The sequence below is a fragment of the Erpetoichthys calabaricus genome, chromosome 2, assembly GCF_900747795.2.
Source record: "Erpetoichthys calabaricus chromosome 2, fErpCal1.3, whole genome shotgun sequence".
Classification (NCBI taxonomy): Eukaryota; Metazoa; Chordata; class Cladistia; order Polypteriformes; family Polypteridae; genus Erpetoichthys; species Erpetoichthys calabaricus.
In genome coordinates, this window is record NC_041395.2 from 161969236 (window position 1) to 161991958 (window position 22723).

At 37.8% G+C, this 22723-nt stretch overlaps 1 protein-coding gene across 2 annotated transcripts in view; it reads right to left on the minus strand.

Annotated features, from left to right (window-relative positions):
* Nucleotides 1-22723, minus strand: part of fndc3ba (fibronectin type III domain containing 3Ba) — a 532014-nt gene that overhangs the window by 405809 nt on the left and 103482 nt on the right. The window lies entirely within an intron of this gene.

A 22723-nucleotide genomic window follows, 5' to 3' on the forward strand; every position in this document is an offset into this window, starting at 1 on the left:
CACTGTCACTTCCCCTACATCTTCATATCTTAAATCATTCTTGAGGCAGATTGAAGACTTAAGTGCCAGCTTAAGCAAAACATTAAGGAACATGTACTAAGTAATTGCAACACAAACACTGACATAATCAGTTTTAACGCGATAAAGCACGTAAATATTTATACGTGGACAGTTTTTAGTGTGTGTCATTATAATTATTTTAAGGACAAAAAACATCAGCAAACCCTGCAGAGTTTGATAAGAAAAAGCTTACAAATTGCAGCACTAATCTGGACTATCAGGAATGGCACATTATACCCATGCATCAGTCTTTTATTTTTTTCATGACGCTGTCACACAATAATTTTTCACATCAGATCAATTAAGAGTTGTTAATTTACCTTAATGATTTTGGGATGTTGGAGAAAATATACTAGCTCCCCACAGTTATTTATCTGAGAATTACATCCAGGACTCTAGACTCTGAGAAACAGCCATGCCAACAACTGCATCCCCAATATCTAGTTCAAATAACTCGAGAATAGTTTTTCCATTTATATATTTATAATATACATTTGAATGAGCAAAATCAGAACATTTTATTAAGAATTAGGCTAGCAGGCCAGAAAAAAAGACATGCAGACAGGCAGGCAGAGAGATCTTTGGGGAAATTCGTAATGGGAAAAGTGTTATAATCATGAAAATTTAGCAGCAGGAATGGTTCACTGTCAGGTAATTAACAACAGTGGGAAAGATAGAGTCAAGAAATAAAAAAGATAAAAAAGTAGCTAAGACTCTTGGATCTTAAGCTGATGTAGCCCTTCTAGTCATGAGGTATGTCAGATTTACCAGTCGCAGTCAATGATCGTGTCACTGGACCATGTCAATTTACGCGACTGAAAATTTCTAGGCACATCTACTTTACCGACTGAGTGCCAGTCTTCTAGCGCAACTGCACTTGCCCCTTTTTTACGAGAGCCAAAGATGTGGTGCCTGATGGAGTCCATGCTGTACAAAGGATTAACAGGTATGGCAAGTTCAGTAGCAGTCCCGGCTATTTTTTCTTTTTCTGATTCTGTTCTAGCACGTAAAAAACGAGACATCAGAAACATTATTCTCTCTTTTATTGACAAGGTTCAGAACAACTGTGCTTGTTACTCTTTGTCTCTATATTCTATGCATTGTAACTCTGGATCAGCATTCATTAGTTGTCAGCTCTCATGCACGCAGAGCTGCCCCTATGACTAAAGACAAAAATCAAACCTGTCATACATAAAGTTAGTCATTGGGTATGTCACATTAGGTGAACAGCTTCATGGCAGTGTGCTGCTCACTGCCTCCTACTCTCTTAGATTATGGAAAGAAGGCTTTGACTGAAAAATCGTTGGAGATGTTGTGTGATATGACATAGCCTTTAGTGCCACACATGTCTCTGTGTGCTGCTCAGTTATCCTGAATAGCAAGGAGGTTTCAGTTATAACCAATCATAATACTAATTCACATCAGGTCAATTAAGAGTTGTTAATTATTTTAAATATTTTTGGGATTTAGAAGAAAACCCAGACTCACACTAGAAAATATAAAGGGCTACTTAAAGAAATTGTAAAATAGCATCTATGCTGTGGGTCAGCAAAATTTGTCATCAAGTGCATCTAAGGTTATGTAGGAAAAGGTCATTAAGAAAAATTTGAAAAATATTCTTAAAACACATAAAAAGTGGGTCCTGGGAAAGCAATTCAAGTGTTTTATGTAGCCAATAGTCCAAAAGTAAATGTAAAGCACATAGGCATGTGTAATGTTTTGAGATGTAGTGAAAAAAGCAGTAAATAAAAGTAACATGTCATTGAATACAAGCTGGTTATAAGTTACACGGCACAATGAAACAAAACCAATCAAATGCTCTCTATTCCAGGCGACATATCAGTGCCAGCGGAGCCAGCCTGATCCTCTAGTCCTTGTTGCTAGGATACACACAGTTTCTGAAAAGACACATGGAAGTCAAAAGTGCAAACAAATATTTACAGTATGAGCACCAAGCACAGTAGCCACCTGGAAGTCTGCTGAAGGTACATCAGTTTGAAATGGCATTACTAAGAAGGGATTTAACAAAGCGGAAGGTGCAAGTACACACATACAGATGCGCAAATGAAAACTTCACTTCACTACAGTTAGAGAGGCAGCTATGATTTGTCTACGAGTAAAGAACAGGAGTCTTCCTCTACAAACCAACATGACTGACCCTTTCTTTGACACGGTAACAGTATGCACTTCTAAAAACTTGCCCCACAGGTCTACGTAAACCAAACTGACAAAGAGAGCATTCCAGTTAACAATGGTCGTGCATCCCATCATACAAGTGTCACAATCTATGCTGTATAAGGTCAGATTTAACAAATGTGTGTTAAGTCTGGCATGTTTGCACAGCTGGAGCTGGCCTCTGTTTCCTACAAAACAAAATGACAATCTTCATTAATATGGGGCTGGGGGATCAGGAGGAAGCACCTATCTAAAAACCCAAATTACGTAACATCACTGAAAACAATCAGCAATGTGACAGACTACAGGGAAAGCTCTCTGGCTTTCAATATTCTCCACAGGAATGCATCCAACAAACAGTGGGAGGAAAACACATCCTTAATCCTGCAACAAACAAAGCAAGAAACTTATGCAAATACCAGTAGATTACACCTTATAGAAATGATAAAATACTTGGCTATTTAAAATCTACACTGCAACCATTCATTAGCATTCACAAACTTAACAATGCTGCTACACTGCCACAACATTTTCATTGAGTGGCACATTTGTACAACAGCACTCATCACGTGCATTAAACAGCATTTGGAAGACAACGATGATACATTACACAAGTTACTTTGGGTCCATGACTTTAAATGATTTTCAAGTAGAGCAAACAAGATAAGTTACTTTGCACATATGCAAACTGAAAACACAACAAAAGGCAAACAGCTAAGTTACTTTAAAATACACTAGCAAAATACCCGCGCTTCGCAGCGGAGAAGTAATGTGTTAAAGAGGTTATGAAAAAAAAAGGAAACATTTTAAAAATAACGTAACATGATTGTCAATGTAATTGTGTTGTCATTGTTATGAGTGTTGCTGTCTTTTATATATATAATATGCACACACACACACATAAATATATATATACATAAACATATATATATACATATCTACATATACACATATCTACATATACATACGTATATACACATCCACATAAACATATATATACATATACAAATTTACATATCTACATATATATATATATATAGACAAAGATATATACATACATACATTCACATATATATATATATATATATATATATATATACTGTATATATACATATCTACTTATTGGCTCCTGTATTTAGGATATGGCAGGTTGGATAATGGATGGATGGACATTTGTATGCATAGCCCTATTTGCCCATTTTCGTTTTTTTTCTTTCTTCAGTAATATTTCAGCAAACCCGGAGCTTGTCAGTTCAAATCCTGGTACTGACACCACTGTGTGACCCTGAGGAAGTCACTTCACCTGCCTGTGCTGCAAAAAACAAAAGTAATGTAACAAATTGTACTTCAGATGTTGTAAGTTGGTGTAATAAAGGCATAAGTCAAATAGATAAATATGTATTATACACATAGGAACTATTCATTTATTTTCAGTTAAGTCATCTGCAGCAAACTTTTATAAATGAGGGTTTCTCCTTTTTAGATAGTGCAAACTGTTTCTTCTTCATTGACGTTTTCTCTTGGAGAGCTTTTTTCATTTCATTGAAAATGAAAGCAGCAGCTGCCAAAATATGTAGCTTTCTTATTAATTTTTCAACATTGTGTAAAATAAATGTATAAAGTAACATAAAAGGTTTAAATACTGGTTATCCTTTTACAGTAAAATATTACAAAAGAGATACAAAAAAAGTAAAATGGATATGTTCTTTTTCTTTAAGGAGATTAAATATTACTGAAGAAAGAAAAAAAAAATTAAACAGCCAAATGGGGCTATGCATATGAACTTAAAAGGTTTAAATAAAACAGAAATATATATTTTATTTTTACTTGGTTAACTTGTGGAGGGTGTATCCTGTAGCAAAGCCCTAACTGTTTTCGTGAAAGCCCGTTTCAGTCAATAAGTCTTATGTGTGTGTTTATGTATGTGTGTATATATATGTAGATATGTGTATATGTAGATATGTATATATATGTATATGTATATAAATGTTTATGTGTGTGTGTATATTATATATATAATATATATATATATATATATATATATATATATATATATATATAAAAGACAGCAACACTTATAACAATGACAACACAATTACATTGACAATCATGTTACGTTATTTTTAAAATGTTTCCTTTTTTTTTCATAACCTCTTTAACACACTACTTCTCTGCTGCGAAGCGCGGGTATTTTGCTAGTAAATATATATATATATATATATATATATATATATATATATATATATATATACATACATATATACACACATACATGCAGTTTCAATAACATAGAAATCAATATAAATATTAACATCATTATCATATGAGAATATGAAGTAATATATAAGAAGCACATTTCATATAAATATAAATTATTAAACAGTAAAATCTTCTTCTGTAATTTGCTACCGTGGCAATTTGTGTGTCTGTCCAGGATTTTAAATCACCTGTAGCTCGCAAACCGTTTCACCTATTAACTTGAAATCTGGTACACATATAGTACGTCACGTCTACTATCCGCTTTATGGGTGATGATTGTATTACTCTTTTTATGTTTATTTTATTTTATTGTAGAATCAACTCCTATCTGCGCACACCAGGGCGGCCGTGGGCGGATGCGTATGGTGTATTCACTCCATGTTATCATGCATTGCGCTGTCACTGGTATTTTGATAAAAGAATTTGAACAACATATAAGAAGCGTATAAATTATTAAACAGTAAAACATTAACATTTAAGAAGTAAAGTTAGATTAAGTACTACTGCAGTGCCCTCGGGTATACCTCATTTTTTGTTTGTCCATTACATGCTTAAATGTATACATTTTTTGGTGTACCTACCCGAGAACACGCGACATATAACCGAGCGTGGGAGAAGCATGGATTTTAAACACGCGTTGAGTTCATCTGCTGGTCTCCCTCGTGGAATAACTGGTAATGTTTGAATAAAATCTACAGCGAGTAAAACGACATTACCTCCTATTTTTTTTTTTTACGATCTCTGAGATCTTGCTTTTTTCGGTTCAAGGCTTCATAAGCTCTTTTATGTTGTATGGTGTACTTATCCCAAACCATCATCTTTGAATGTTGCAAGACTTTCGCCTTGTATGTAGATTGGGGTAATTACATTCATTGCATTCCTAGTCTGAATCACAATCTGATTGTATGGGTGGTTACCTGGCACTGTAGGGTTGCCACCCGTCCTTTAAAATACGGAATCGTGCCGCATTTGAGAATGAAATTGCACGTCCCGTTTTGAATCAATACTGGACGGTATTTCTCCCGTATTTTTTTTATCATTTTTTTTAAAGCAGCGTCTCATGCAAATCATCCCACACGCATTTTATGAAGATGCCTCCTTTCCTACTTTTGATTGGGTAATACTTGATGTCATCGTTAGTTTGATTGGTCTTTTTAACTGTCCAGTGAGGAGGGCGTGTCTTTTAAGTAGAGTCTGGAAAGTGTTGGCACTGAGATGTGGCGTCAGCGCCAGAGTTGAAGCCCCTAATGTTGCGGTCAGCAAGTTGGCTAACATCCGCCATGTGCCGTCTTTCAGTTGCGAGAAGCAGATCATAGAATGGTTGAAACTGTTGCCCCTAACGTTGCGCCACGGCGTGTGGTTCGTTTATACCTTGTGTCTTCTCATTAAACTTTTATCTCGCGAATATGTTATTGCAATCCGCAGCGGGAGCGTTTCTATAAACTTAATTTAAACTTACGTTTTACACCGTGCTTTGTTTCCCTTATGAACATGCTTGAATGCTTCACTCGCTCCCTTCTCAATTGTTTAATTAATTTTTTGCTCTTCGCTGTTTGCGGCTCTTCCGTCATTTCCCCCTACTTCGTTCTTTTATCTCGCGAATATGTTATTGCAATCCTTAACGGGAGCGTTTCATTAAAGTGATTGAAAATAGTTTTGCATTTACCTTTTTAGTAAAAGGCGAGCTTTTAAGCCTGAGAAATCACCCCGTAAATGCACACGTTTAATTGCACGTGTTAATATGTATGGTTACACAGTATTAAAAGACAGTGAACAACGTCAGTTACCTTTGTTCCCGCGTTTGATAAAAGGCGAGCTTTTAAGCCTGAGAAATCACCCCGTAAATACACACGTTTAATTGCACATGTGTTAATATGTATGCTTACACAGTATTAAAAGACAGTCAAAAATTAACGTCATTTACCTTCGTTCCCGCGTTTGACTCGTGCTGTAAATCTCTTCCTTGTTTTTAGTTCACGTGATTACGTAGGAGGCGTGATGACGCGATACGTGACTCCGCCTCCTCCATTACAGTGTATGGACAAAAAATATGTTCCAGTTATGACCATTACGCGTAGAATTTCGAAATGAAACCTGCCTAACTTTTGTAAGTAAGCTGTAAGGAATGAGCCTGCCAAATTTCAGCCTTCCACCTACACGGGAAGTTGGAGAATTAGTGATGAGTGAGTCAGTCAGTCAGTGAGTGAGTCAGTGAGGGCTTTGCCTTTTATTAGTATAGATTACACGTGCACTGTAACATCAATTTTCCAATCTACCCTGCCCAATGCTGGGGTCAACATTAGATGCAAGAGGAGAACCTGTGGCACACTCACACTGAGTCACCAGTTACTCTAACCTGCATTTAGACTACAAGCTATATGCTGGCACTGAGAGAAGACTGGAAAAATAAGCTTATTCTAACAGGTTTGTGGAGGTGCCAGGAAAACCAAGTAAAGGTATGACTAAAAGCTGACTAAATGAAAGCATTATTTTTATTAGTAACTAAAACTAAATATCATCAGAGTTATTTTTAAATTGACTAAAATTAATACATGACTAAAATGTGACTAAATCTAAGATATATATTTTCTTGAAATAATTAAAAACGGGTGACAAAACACAGTGCGTTCCACAAGTCCTGAGGTCACCTTGCACTCATTTGCTGAGAAAAAACTCAGCAACGATTATATATAACCTAAATATATGACCTCTTGGGCACAGCCATCAGCAGTGTGTCTGTCTGCGGAGAGAGTGTCGACCTTGTTGAGAGATTTACTTACCTGGGCATTGACATTCATGTCTCTGGTGACTGTTCCTGTGAAGTCAGTAGACGGATTGGGAGAGCATGGGGCGTCATGAGGTCACTGGAAAGGGGTGTGTGGCACTCCCGATACCTATGCAAAAGGACGAAGGTCCAAGTCTTTAGAGTTCTGGTGCTTCCTGTCTTGCTATATGGTTGCGAGACATGGACGCTATCCAGTGACCTGAGATGAAGACTGAACTCCTTTGGTACTGTGTCTCTCCAGAAAATCCTTGGGTACCATTGGTTTGACTTTGTGTCAAATGAGCGGTTGCTCATGGAGTCCCGAGTGAGGCACATTACCTGCATTGTGAGGAACCGTCAGTTACAGCACTACAGCCATGTGGTACAATTCCCAGAGGGTGATCCGGCTTGCAAGATCCTCATTGTTGAGGACCAGAGTGGCTGGACCAGGCCCAGGGGTCACCTATGTAACACCTGGCTGCGGCAGATAGAGGGTCATTTCCGGTGGGTGGGACTGGACCCCACATGTCTACCTGGGGGTTGCCAACCAAGATTCCCAGCTGTTTCGTCATGTGGTGGGTGCAGCAACGCGCTGCAGCAGTGCATGCTCCTCAACCTGACCTGACCTAAATATATATATGTGTGTGTGTGTAAATATGTATATTTGTCACATGTACATTTTGGAGACAGCTTCAGGGCTTGTCGGCTGGTAAGATCACTCTATGCAAAGAGCTGGAGCTGTTTCCCAATGCTCATCTCATTCTGTCTGCAGATATGGTGATCATCAGTGGGTCGATGAGTGACATCACTGCCAGTTCCCACTCACCTGCACCCCCCTCTTTGCCTCACACACCTCATACAGGTAGGTCCAACAAAAATTTTGACCAATTTGAAAAAATGGTTGTCATTCCTAAAAGACTCATATGATGTATTTGGTACACCCCTTTAAATTAAAGCTGATAGTATACACTTCAATCACATCTTCACTGTTTTATTGCAAATCCATTGTCATAGTGTACCAAGCCAAAATTACGAAAATTGTGTCACTGTCCAAATATTTATGGACCTGACTGTAACTGGGGCGGCCCACATCAGAGACAGTGGACTAGCTGTAGACTCCTGTCTGGTAAGACATTTCTTCAACAACTTGTTAAACTATGTTTATTATTTTCCAGGAATTACATGGGAATTACCTTTGGTAATATAGATAAGATACAGATAAGAATTGTGTGCTTTATCTAAGGTCCACATAAAATAACTGTAAAGCAAACAGACTTTCAAAAACTATGAAAGGAAAAGATTCTAATATTAACATAAGTACTAAAAAGCAAATGAAAAACTAAATCACATCAATCATTATCAATATTAGTGTGACCAGCTTTGGCCTTTAAAACTGTTAAGTAATGAGCAAGAATACAACTGGGAGTTTGTTCCAAGCATCTAGGAGAACTTGCCACCTTCTTCTACAGACTTTGCCCTGTCTCACACACTCTTTTTTTGTCTCTCCAGGTATTCCTTGACAGCTTTCATGATTTTGAGATCACAATGTTATGGAGGTCAATCAATCTGTTGCAGAACTCCTTGCTTCTTTTTGCGGACATTTTTTTTCTATGACATTTGCCTTGTGTTCTGATTTAGAAAAGATGCAGCTCTCATCTGCTGCTCTCATTTTCTGAGGCTAACCATTTAATGTTTGGTTCTTAGCCTTGATGGTCTCATTTTGCTTCTTCAGAAAAGCTTAGACAGCCCATCTTGAAACTCCTCTCTGCTGTAAAATTTCTGCTTGAGAGAGAATCTTTGATGATGTAGCATGACTTTGTATGTTTGTTTAATAGATCATGCACTAGGCTACAGTATATACCTACATAGCAGGCTATATCTGAAAAGTGGACTATTACTTAATATTTTAGTTTTTTTTAATAAAATATATATTTCTCAAAAATAGATTTTTTTGAAAAATGAATATTTCAAAACCTTAAATTTGGTCTTTCCTACTGACACACTAATGCAGATGGCCAAAAATAAACAACTATGACAAACTATATATTAAAAAAACACATATACAGGGTGAGTCAAAATTATGTTAACACTAATGGTACTGCTATGTATATACTTATATACAACTTTTGTGGACAATTTATGTGCCACATAATGTACATGTGCTGAACATGATGGCGAACAGGCTGAGACATTCCTGTAAATCACCTCGCGCATATGAAATATGTTTTGTGAATAAATTGTTTCTGCCAATCAAATGTTAACATAATTTTGAGTCACCCTGTGTATGAAACATACAACATATACATATAAAGATATGCATATTATATATGTTACATATGCATACATACACATGCACACATTGTATACCTAATTAACCTCACTCTGCAATGGGTGGCTTCAACACACTGGAGGCCAGAAGTGGCTGAGGTCAGCAGGACAGAATATTTCACAAGCAAGGAAATGCCCATACTGTAAACACTCAACACATACATTGTTATTATTGTTCCAGTATTAAAAATCACCAACAACAGTTGGGAAAAGAGGGCCTCTGTAGTATGGTGTAGTGACCACTCCAAATGAATGTAACGTACTCACTCACTGGAATAGTGAATTGCATGAACCTTGGTAACCCATATTCCCATTATGAGTTCTGACATAACACCGTTCAGGATTTTAAGAACAATTCTGCACATCAATTTATAAAGGACCACACACATATACACACACGCACACACACACAAAAAACACCTGTCACCTGTCTTTTATAGAATTTATCACTTTGAACAATCACAAAGTTTGCTCTTTTTCAGGGTAGCTCTACATCTAAAACCACATTTTTAACAGGATCCATAGTGTTAAATGAAGCCATATATTATATGGTTTGGAAGTGGCTTCCACAAATCTGGCAAAGTGGGTGGCTCAGACGTTGAAAGCATTTCATTGTCTAAGATCACACATATGATCTTGATGGTAATAATCAATGGTATTTCAAGTGCCTCATGACAAGGAATTTAAATGATCTCCCTTACAACGATAGATTGATCGATTGATAGATCGAAAGATCAGTTTTTTCCTGTTGTATAGTAGTCATGTTAATGCTTTCTTACAAACGCTGTCTATTCACGGCTGAGACATGAAGTGATTGTTCTTCTGCTTTCAATGCACTGCACCCTAATCAGAATGTTCAAGCATTTTGAGACAAAGGGCACGTAAGAATTCCATTGAGGTGAAAAGGGTGCCGTCTTTTTTTCAATCAGTCAATAAAATGCTGCCAGACAACGCACATTTTCTTAGCATATTTTCATTTCGTAAGATGATGACATTTCACTTCACAAAAGCACTTGGCCTATACCGACAATACCAATCCCACCTAAGGATAGGGTGTGCGCAGCAAGTAAAGAGCTTCTAAATTGAACTGTCACATTTTAACAAAACAATATTTAATTAATTTAATTTAGTTTAATTAAGTCTGCTTTGGACAAGATCTTATCGATCCCCTTTCAAGTCACAAAATGGTTTACCAGAGCATCTTTAGTTATGCCAAGGCCTCATAAAATTTCTCCCATGCTGAAGATTTTACATCAATGATTTCTAGAGCTTATTTTGCCTGCCATTATCTCACTGTTAACTCCATAAATCCAAAAGAAGATACTGCTGACGTGACCTACCCACCAGCAGTGTCTGCCAGGGACCACTAGGGTCTACCTCCATACTGAATTCCTTTCTGTAACCATCTCAAAAACTGAACAGAACAAATAACCATCTAATTAACAGTGCTACTTGCTTTATGCAGTAGAAGGGTGAAAGGGGTTTTTTTTTTTGTTTCTTTAATGTTGAAATTTTCCTTCTGGCATGAAAAACTCATTAAAAAAACACATAACACCTTTATCAGAATTTAAAAAAAAAAACATAAATACACCTAAAAAAACTATACATCCATAACGCAGAGTGAAAACCAATATTTGCAAGTATTTCATTTAAACCAAAAACAGTTTCTGAATTTAGACTTTCAATAAAACGGCTCTCTGTAGCATCTACTCCCAGGCATTTGAAGCCGCCCCTCATAAGGCATGCATCAAGGCAGACCGGGCATCCCAAGCGGTCCACTGGCATCCCACTGCCAGCTCTGATGTACTTTAATCTTGTGGGAAAGTGCTCTGCGTACATCTCCCGTTCAGCCCCCTCCAATCCATACAAAAGGCATTTGGAGAAAGGCAAGCTACTTGAAAGAGCACCTTTGTCATTTACAGGGGGAGGTGGTGGTGGTGGTATGCAGGCACAAGAATGTAGCAAACGAGCAAATACCCTCCACAAAGTTAGCATCCGAGAGTCGTCAGGGAATTGACAAGATCAAACAAACAGAGTTCACTGGGGTTACAAGGTGAAAACCAAAAACAAAAAAGACATGGCTGTGGTTTTTGAGATATGAAAAAATGGTACAGCTAGTATCATGTCACATTGGAAAGAAAGGAAAAAAGGATTAAGTCACATTGGAATTGGATATATTTAAAAAACACATGTATTTACTCATTTTTGTAAGAATCAAGGTCATTACTTTTCTGTTTTTTAATAAATTTGTAGCAATGCTCGCCATCCTCTTATAGGGCAAATCTTTATATTAGGCTATAGTTCCTTGCTTGGGCTCTGGAGGTACCCTTTAACCTCACAAACACACGTTTGGCTTCTTTCGATGGCACTAACCAACAAACATACATTGAGCATATTTATGACCATATCACTTGTCTGCAGGCTGACATGGAATCACTTCTCTAACTGATATACACATCATTGATGAGGCCTTTAAGGCTACGTTCATAGTGCGGCTAAAAAATTTTTTCTCATTTTTTCACTTATATCTAAATCTTCTCTTTAGCTGTGTGGGTTAATACAAGTGTTTACAGATCCTGATTATACTCTGAATGTGACAAATACATAAAAAAACAATTATATCAGAAAGATGCGACCCACTAGAGCACCACAAATACCAACAGCATTCTGGCTGCCGCCCCACTTAATACTGTTTTCGGTGTAAAATGTCCATAAATTCATTAGATCATGATGCCAGCAGAGAAACAGAAAATGAAAAATCGTAACTGTCACTTTCTGTGCAATTGTCACTGCTATGTTTATATGTATAAAAATGCAGACATGATAGTGGAGCCAGGATCAAGATGTGGAGGTCCCGATGAAAAACAGTGGCTTTACAATTTCAGAATGCTGGACTTTTGATTACTTATGTCAATATCTATCCACAAAATATTTTTATAATAGTACTGGATTAAGGTGCTCTAAATCTGTCAGACAGCAAGTAGCAATGGGGCTGTATAGGCTGGCATCTGTTGCCCCAAACGCTTCCTGATTTTTGCCACCGGCACTATCCATTGGCACTTTGAGCTAGTTACTGTGATCCGTCTTGATTTTCAGTAGATACATTTGACGAAGGTCGCATGAATGGTAAAATAAAAAATTAGCTGGAGAGTATAAATTTCCCAGACAATTTTGCTTTCAAGCCTAGGTGACTTTCATGAGGCATACGTCTACATCGGATTTAGTACCATATAAGAGGGTGATCTACGTACAATCTGAAAAATTTGACTTTTCTTTTTTTTTCCATTTTATTTCAGAAAAATAACACTGCATAGAATCAATATAGACTTTTACAACAAATGACTTTAAAGTTAATCTAGAAAAAGAAAAAAAGTTAAAAAAAAAAAAAATAACAGGAACACAAACTAACAAAACACAATGAATTCAAGTCCTCCTGAGAGAGTGGAGAGCCAAGAGTATGGGCAGAAACAGTTATTAAGAAGGGACAATGTCCTTTTTTACAAAGGTTTGTAATTACATGTAGTTTTTTTCTTTCATCCACTAGAAAAACATAGGATCTGTGTCTCACACGAGAGAGAGAAAAAACTGGAATCAAGCTGCAGTGTGAGCGCAGCCTCATCCATTACAGTCCTGAGATGTGGGGCACCAAAGAAAAAGTAACTTTCATCCCTGCAGACAATAGAGTATATTTTTCTTATTTTTAACTTTTTTAGCTGTTAATACAGATGTAATTGCTCACATGGGATATTTATGCGGAATACAAAGATTTATTTCTGAAACCTCCATCCACTTCTAACTATACAAAGCCTACAATTCCAATTGGTGGTGGGATTCAAATTCCAAGTTTTACATGTTCTCCTTGCATCTGTGTGGGTTTTTCTCCCAAAGATATACCCATGCATGCCTGCAAACTATCATCTGAACAAATCAAAAATGTTATGATATGACAAGACTTCTTTGATTTCAGAGAGGAAACCAGAATCAAAGAAGGAAACCCACACAAATATGCTGAACTTGCAGCTGGTATACAGCCTGGACCTGCATTTCAGCCTAAGTGGTAGGGAGGCAGAAACTTGACGTAGTGTGTCATCACGATTAATATTTTATTTATAAAGAAGAAAGCTTTGACAAACATTTCTAGTTACTTCCTTCAGGTACTTTTAATTTCTCCCACATCTTCTAGTCACACATTAGTTTATCTAGCAAGAAAGACACAACGTGTTGCAAGTACCACAATTATATAAAACGGCAATAGATAATATTGTCAATACTTGCCACTAGTAGATGCCTGACTGTCTTTCCAACATATGTAACTATTATTTATTTATACGGGTGGAAAAACAAGTTCAAACACATTACGCTCTTACATCAACATGAACCTCTCTGTCCTGGTTCTCAAGGAAACAGCATAACTTGTAGCACTTTTGTTTTTTTATTGTTTAATGAGATTTTAATTTTGTTTATCGTTTCTGCTGTATTTTTCTCCATTCGCCCATCTATCAGTCCATCCAGAGATTTACTGATTTAGCACATTTCTGGGACTTTGTATTGCTAATTCTATTTAGGTGTTTATTGAGCACTCTGATTATAGGAATGTTACTCAATATAATAAAACATGCCATTAAAATATATCAGTGTATATGGTTTTTAAAAATAGACAAAGTATGTCAGCTACATGCTTTATATCACTGCTTTGATCAAAGATAGACATAACCATGCTGTTCATAATATTTATTAGAAAATAATGAGTTTGGAAGGTAATTGCTTTTTTCTAAGTGGTTTAGCATCAACAAGCAATATACACTATTACAGACATATAACTTTTTTGGATTACAAATGCTAGCTGGATCCAAGCCAGTCTTACATGTGTTTAAAAAATTGGCACTCAGATCCATTTTCCCTGGATGAGTGCCAGCCTTTCCCCCTAAGCAGTACAGCGCCAAGATGATAAAATGGCAATTACTGCTAACACAGTGCAATACCTTGTCAGCTATTAAAATGCCATCGAATTCAGAACAGAGAACGTGAGTTGCATCCCATAAATACATAAGAATAGTTTTGTTCATCCAGTCAGACTTGTTGTTTTATTTTTATTTTTTTGGTCTTCTTTTTGTTTTTAATGGCTTTGACATTTTCACAACATTGAATGTCCCCAAAAAGAGAGGAGGCACCCAAGGCAACATTTAAAGAACAGCGCTCACTAGTAAGAACAAATCTGCATATTTCTTGCGTCAACAGTTTTATTTTTTTAGCTAGCTAACAACATATGATCACATTTCAAAGTGAGGATTCCTCCTGGAGGACTACCAGAAGGAGACGTTCAACAGGAGAGTACAGAATTATTATATCACCTGCAGCACCCTGCAAAAATAATCCGGCACATTGCTGGAGGAACAAGGCTGCAGAGGTCCATTTGCCACATTTACTTGTAAGAACAAGGCTACACTTAACAAACCACCACTGACAATTAAATATACACAGCCAAAATACTACTGAGCCAACAAGGTTTTAGACAAAGACAAATAAAGTAAACGACACAAGGTGCAAAAATGTGCTAACAGGTCCTATGGGTAGTGAAGGGAAATACACGTCTACACAGAACATATGGACAAACCCTCAACAGATGTTTTTGTTCAATCATGCCAACATGGACAGAGATAAGCAAATAAATATCTGCAATGATCTAACTCCTACCGAGCAAGTATTTGTTCCTTTTTCATTCTTTTGTTAATTTTAATATTGTTGGTCATTTAATTTCTATGCAGCTGTATATCTGCTGCAATATTCCATGCCTCTTGCGGTCAGTTCCCCAAGAGACAGGGCCACCAGTCCATCACCACAAGGAAGGAATTGCACCCAGCCCTATAAAAGTTAAGGAAAACTCACAGTCATTGAAAGCAGGTTGGTGAGCATGTTGGATTTTGATTTCTTTGTGCTACTGTAATTTTCTGAATTCAGACCTTCTGCACTGTATTTTCGATTCTTCTTTGGATTCTTGTATTGGGACACGGTTTCCTTTGTTTCCTATTTCAGGCAACTCTTTTTGTCTTTTGTCCTCTTCAGAGCCTCATTGTTAACAAGAGTATTTTTGTGATAATAAAACTTTTAATTTATAAAGATTCAACATTTGCCCTTTAGTAACAGGCTGGGGTTTGATGGTTTTCCCCCCTTAAGTAGACATTTTTACTTTATTTCTGAGACTCGTGTGCTTAGAAATCCTAAGTTCATAACTGCAATAAATACAGAGAGTTGCAAAGGACAAGACAATTGAAAAAATGAGACCACAAAAAAGTGCAAGGCAGGATGACCAAATCAATCAAAAGTAAGGAAGGGTTCACTAAAAAATCTAAATAACATCTGAATGACCACCACATACATTTTACAGATTACCACTGAATGTACACACAGGCACAAACCACGTTAGAATCTGGAAGTCTGTAAAGATAAAGTAAAGATATCAAAGAAAATTATGGTGAGAAAAATGTGCCCAAATGCCATTCAGGAGGGGCACTGCATATCTCACACAATAGGCGGTCTGTTCCATACAATCTATATTACTAAACGACAGTTTAATTTATGCACGGCGGACGCACCGAAGCGCATGCGCACTGCGCCGCAGCGCCCCAGAGTCAAACCCAGCGGCTTCCCAGAGTCAGTAGGTGGTGCCCAAACAACACAACCTGTAAACTAAACTTGCTCTAATCCACTGTGCCAGCAGTCGGTGTCAGCAGAGGCAAAGGAGTCACGGCCCCAAATGGAAAGAGCTCAACGATTTGTAATACAAAACCACGCCCGTAGTTCCCACAGTCAGTGCGTGGTGCCCAAACACCACAACCTGTAAACTACACCTGCTCTAATCCACTGTGCCAGCAGTCAGTGTGTGTAAGTTGGAGTATGCTTCCTAACAGTAAACGACTTCTACCTAACGACACAGCCACAGAACAACAAAGACAAGACCGCATGGATAAAAACAATACATGGAGGCTCCTACGACGCGCTTCAGACACACCACAAGCAAAGACATCACGGCTCCACAATGAAAGAGCTCAACTAACGGAAATACAAAACGAGCCCGTATGGATAAACACAATGAACGAACGCGCCCACAACGCGCTTCTGACACAGCAGAGGCAAAGGAGTCACGGCTCCAAATGGAAGGAGCTCAACGAGTAGTAATACAAACACGAGCCCGTATGGATAAAAACAATGAACGAAGGTGCCCACACAAAGAAACCGCTTTAGTACAAATATGTTTATTTAATTACATGAAAACTTTACCATAGGTACGACCTGTGAACTAAACCTGAGGTAAAGCGTGCACGCCAGGTTGTACAGCCGCCCGAACGCGAAAGCCCACACCACCGCATATACCACGTTCGTTTAGTAATGTAGCCCTCCATGCCCGGATCCGCCGCCATGGTCACTTCGGCATGCGAATCCGCCGCCGTCAGCAAACGACTTCTCGCTGACGACACAGCCATAGAAAAACAAAAAAGAGACTGCATGGATAAAAACAATAAACGAAGGCGCCAACAACGCATTTCTGAAACACCAGAACCAGATGAGTCACAGCTCCAAAACGAAACCGCTTTAGTACAAATATGTTTATTTAATTAAATGAACTTTCCCAGGACACACGCATCCACCCTCCATGATATTTCATCCCTCCAAGTATCGGAGGGAACAGAAAGTGATTGCCATTCTTGGATTTGCGATTCTTTCGAGAATCGCGGGCTTGCTGGTTAGAAAAGAAGCAGTGCAATACATAACTATTACTGCTATCTTGAATATACAATTTTATATTGCATGAAACATGCACAGTTGATGCACAGACTGTTCTCCATTAACGGCAGATCTTTCAAATGTCATATTTGCGGCACAAAATATTTTCTATTTGTGTGTGCCGTTATAGTATATACTGTATTGGTTTTATGTACTCTGTGCTGAACAACTTAGTTTAAATGTTTGAAATTACCTCATACTAGACACAGTTCCTGTCGCAAACAGGTATTAGAATAATTTAAAAATATTTGTTCTCTCCTGCCCTTTGCAGACCTTCAGCGATTTTCCTTCATATTCGTGTGTGTGAGTGAACACCTCTTCACCAGCACTCCCTTTCTCAAACGCATTTCCGTAAAGCCTGCTTCTCAGACTCTGTCGTTATTTGCAAGGCACCTTTCTCGCCCCCTATCTGGTTTTATACCTGCTGTCTTTGAAGGCGACTCTCTCAGCATGCCTCATAAGCCTTTACTTCTCTTTTGTCACGTCACCAAAGCCAAACTGACTAATCTGATTGCTCAGAGACACTGGACAAACACACCTTAGTGTTTTATTAAGTAGCTAATAATTCTATCCCTTCATTTTTGGACGTGTCTGAATATATTTCAGGGTATCACATAAATCAGCACAATAAAACAGAACACTTAAAATTATCGCCAGCAACCATTGCTCTTTTAAGTCTCATACTGCAAACTCCTGCACTTGTAAACTGATTTTTAGTTTGTATTTAGATATTTTTCCAGGGAAACCTTGTCAGTAATGAAAAGTGAAGAAGTTACCAAAACCCAGCAACTATGAGTTGCTTGACTGCCATACTTAGCCCTACATTACAGGATAAAGAAGAGCACACAACGGCCCACCAGAATGCATGCTGCTGAGTCACCAAGAGAATGCAAATGCCATCACAGGAAAACAATGAAAATCCTGAGGCGGCAAACATCTGCAACAGCTGTGATTTCTGGGAGCTGATCTTGATGAGAGTGCAGAAGATATTTTGCAATGTTTAATTTTCTCGGAAACTCATGAGAATTAAAGAAGAGGTTTAACAAAGACATGTGACCCATGATAGCCACATGTGGCTCTGTGGGGTTGTCCCTCTGAACGACATTAGCTTGCTACCACTGGGATGTCGGTGCATTCCTGCATTCCTTTGATATTCCAGATTTTGTTGCTAAGACCTTCAGATTTGTGGGCACTACAAAAGGCACTACACACAATTTAGGGGCTGATTTGATTAATTGTTGTTTGGCTTGCTGAGGCCATTTCCTTTTCCTTTACTATGCCAAAAAGTGTCTTTGCACAGGTTTTTGGCAGCATCAGCATGACTTTGTCGACGCAAGCATTCCTTACTCATTGAATAAAGTTTTATTTTTCTTTAATTTGTGTAGTCTCATGGCAGTTTCTACTGGTTTGAGCTGGATCACAGGACACTATGGACTTTTTTGCATAAACACTGCCTGCTCACAATGGGACGGCTCTTCTTTTAGAATTTCAGAAGTGTATTCACTAGAAACTGCATGTTAAAACCTACCAGATGGAGGCAAAAAAATAACATTTTTGCCTGTTTTATGTTTTTTTTTTAAATCTGTCATAAGTTATTACGGTATCTACTGATAGGAAAGCTTCTCATCTGTATATCTCTTTAGACAGCTGCACATTAAAGGACAGCACAGAGCTATTACTGAAGAAAAGAGAAATAACGGAGTTCTCGAGAGGCAACTTGTAAGAGCTCGTAAAAACTATTTTACCAAGAAGAGTCACCTCGATTTAGGATGGCCGCAGGGCATCTAGGAGTGCAATCAATCCGAGTGTTGACAGCTCAGCCACTAGATTGGCCTTCAAGATTAGCGTAACTAAAGCAACGAGAATAAGGATGCCTGGCATTTTGACACATGAAAATTCCACACAGCATATAGCGCAACTCAAGTTTGGCTTCTCGTAATGACCGCTGACCTATTTCAGTCATGGCCATGTCACTTTGCAGTGGCCTTCTTGAGCAAAAGATCCTTTAGACGAAATGATAATTCTCCGCACCACTATATCATACAAGTGCCTTCATAGTCCTGCCATGAATTTCATCCTAACTGAAGCAAGTGCAGCAAAACAACGATTTGTGTCCACCAAATTTGTCTTTAAATTAATCACATATGTGGTCTCTTAAATACATACACATCATTTCCATTGTAATTTTTCTCAGGGTGTTCAATAGTTTTATTCTGATTAGTTTCACATTGACTCAGTTAAGGTACTTTACAATGATAACAAAATAAAAGAAGTTCTGATCAAATCATTTAAAAGCCATATACTTACTACACACTAGGGCTAATTTGATTATGAAACACACCTCAAAAGGCAGTATTAATGTCCATTAATGCACTGTTAACACTTTACAACCCACCCATTAATGGTTCTTGCCTTGAGCTCAGTGCGACCGAACTCTGGCCTCTGATAGGCAGGGTAGAAAACAGATGGCTGAAAGGTTGAAATCAATTTGCTACAACATACATGCAGTTATAACGACTACACAAGTAATGGCTGAAGCACGTTGTGACCTTGGTTTATTTATCTCCTTAACTACCTCAAAAAGTGACTTTCTAAAGGCTTTAACTCTCAGATCTCCTAGCTAATCACAATAAAAAAATGCTAAAATCTGAGATGTTCTTAATCACAAATGTGGTAAAACTTTGTTTAAGGAATTGAAGACAGGACCTTCAGCCAAGAAATGACAGGGAGAGGTGGGTTCAAGTTTATGTCTGTGCATATTTTGGAAGTAATTATTTAACAATATTTTAGCATAAAAGCATTTATTTTGTACTTTTCCAGCAAGCAACTGGATAAGAGACATGCAGATTATGCGATAAAAGTAACATGAGAATCTCTTTTCTTTTTTCCATGGATGTTTTTGATACTTTTTGCCACTGTACAGGCTAGTCACTATTGACTTCTGTTATGTCATAATTCATTCTGCCTTAAAACATCATAAAAATTGTTTTGTTTACTGCAAAAATAAACAATAAATTTCTTCCTCAGCCACCGCTACAAAGTACATGGGATAAGTAACCTATTAAAACTTTTGGGTGGAGTATTCATTTTGACATCCTTGCTGCTCTCTTTGGGTGGAGTATTCATTTAATGGGTTTTGTACTGTGTTTACCTCGGATGCTGATTTCACATGTAACTTTATCTCTCTCTCATCATGAGACCTAAGGCACTGGTACTGAAGCTGAGCTTTTCATTTTTCTAATTCAGAGTCAGAATTTAGTTCAATGCCCTCAGATCCTTCCATACAAATTACATTTTTCCTTCAATGCATCTTCCCATTGTACAAATTAAGGGTTTTGGAGGTTTCTCTTTAGTAATATTACGACTTCTACAACCAGGTCAATTTTCAAGAAAAAGTAAAGGTAACACTTTAGTTTAGGTATTGCAAAAATGCATCTAGTACTCATTTACTATTATCTAACAGAACATTAACATTTACACTGCATCAGTAAAGTGTTTATTCCTCTCTGCAATGTGACCGACTAATAAAACCTCAGTTTGGAGTAGTCTGAGGTGGCTTAACTGAGACACATTTCTCTTGATATTGCATATTTAGTACTAGCTGTCCCGTGTGGCTCTGCCCGAGTAGTACTGAAACAGGACACATTTTAAAAATTAATAAACAAACAGATATCGGTAGCTAAGCAGAGGCAAGGTACACTCTAAAACGTGGTGAGAAGTAGAGCGTCTCGATTGGAGGCTGGCACATGAGTGAGGATGGTCCTGCCCGGCTCCCCACTCCTGACGTCACGCTACCCCTCCCCTCGGCCCACAGCCTCTGTCTCAGATTAGCGAGAATAAATCACTCCTGCAAGCGAGCTATGATACCAGAAATTGCAAAATCAACCAGAATGTTCTAGCAAATTTTAGAAAAAAATCAGATCTAAATCTGTTAAGTACTTCTCTCGTGAAAAGCAGACAGACATACAGACATCGGATTTTATATATATATATATATATATATATATATATATATATATATATATATATACTCATATACATATACACATACACACAAACGCACACTACCTGTGTAAGCCCGTGCTGTACAAAGCCCAGTGTCCTAGAATCTATTGAAATCACCAGAAAAAAAAATTGAAATGTAGAGCTGTCAGGTAATTGAAAGGAACTGCTCTGGGCATCTCTCTCCTGGGAGATTTCCCTTTGCCAACGTGCTTGCATCATTTGTGCATTAGCGGCTAAGTGACTGTCTTTCTTTGGAGGTTTCCTTTTGCGACATGCTGGCCTTGTCTGTGTAGCCCTTAGCCCGACTCCACCTCCCACTTCCAGGCCAGAGAGACACATTAACAAGAGATTTTACTAACTTGCCAACATGTCACACTGCACAGGCATGAATAACCCATCATCTACTGACGTTTTATAAGTTCTAGGAAGGAAGCCTTTGTTAAGGTCTTGTTATAAGTAAATGAATCATAGACGCATTTTTTCAGTATTTACACTAAAGTGTTACCAAACTAAACGTAGACGTTGTTGTATATGTACAGTAAAACTAATGAAGTATTTTGTAGGATGGCCCATTACATAATAATACCAGATTACCTGATATTTCTCTAATAACTCTTGTACAAGAGTGGCATGGTTGTCCTAGTGGGTATGATCTCCAATTAGCAATCAGAGGGCCCACTCTGGTCTAAAAGTATTACACCCCCTCACAGTGGCCACTTCTTTAATATAAACCGGCACAACGATTTTGGTTATTTTATTTGTAAAAGTCTATGACTTTACATTTTAGAATAAGAGGCAGGCACAATTCTGAGGTTACTTAAAGACTCCATGCTAAAGAGAAGGAAATGAAAGAAATATCCAGGTGTGGGGAGTCCTGGGAAGGAAAGGTGGGCGGGGAGAGGAAGCCAAATACAGCAAAACAGGTGTAGGTGATTAGAGGTGAGAATTAAGGGCTACAGTATGGAAACACAGACCATTTTTTATTTTAGGGCTGTGTCTCATGACCCTAGACAGCTGGAAACAAGAGAAATAGTTCCAACTTCCTTGTTCAGAAGTCTGAATAAATCGTGAATGCACATCCACCCCGTGCAAGTTCAAAAGTTGCAGTGTTTCTTTCGTCAGTTGCTGTGACCCTGTCAGATGACATTTTGCTTATTGTGATGACAGCATCCCAGTAATGCACAGGTACTTGAATCACATTTTTTTTTTTTTTTTTTTTTACACAAAACTGATCAAAAACTAATAAGCAAGTTGCATATTAAGCATGAAGAACCAACCAATTCTATTCAATGTATTTCTAATTTAAAATGATTTCTTTTATACTTGTTAATTATTTATCTATTGTGGAGG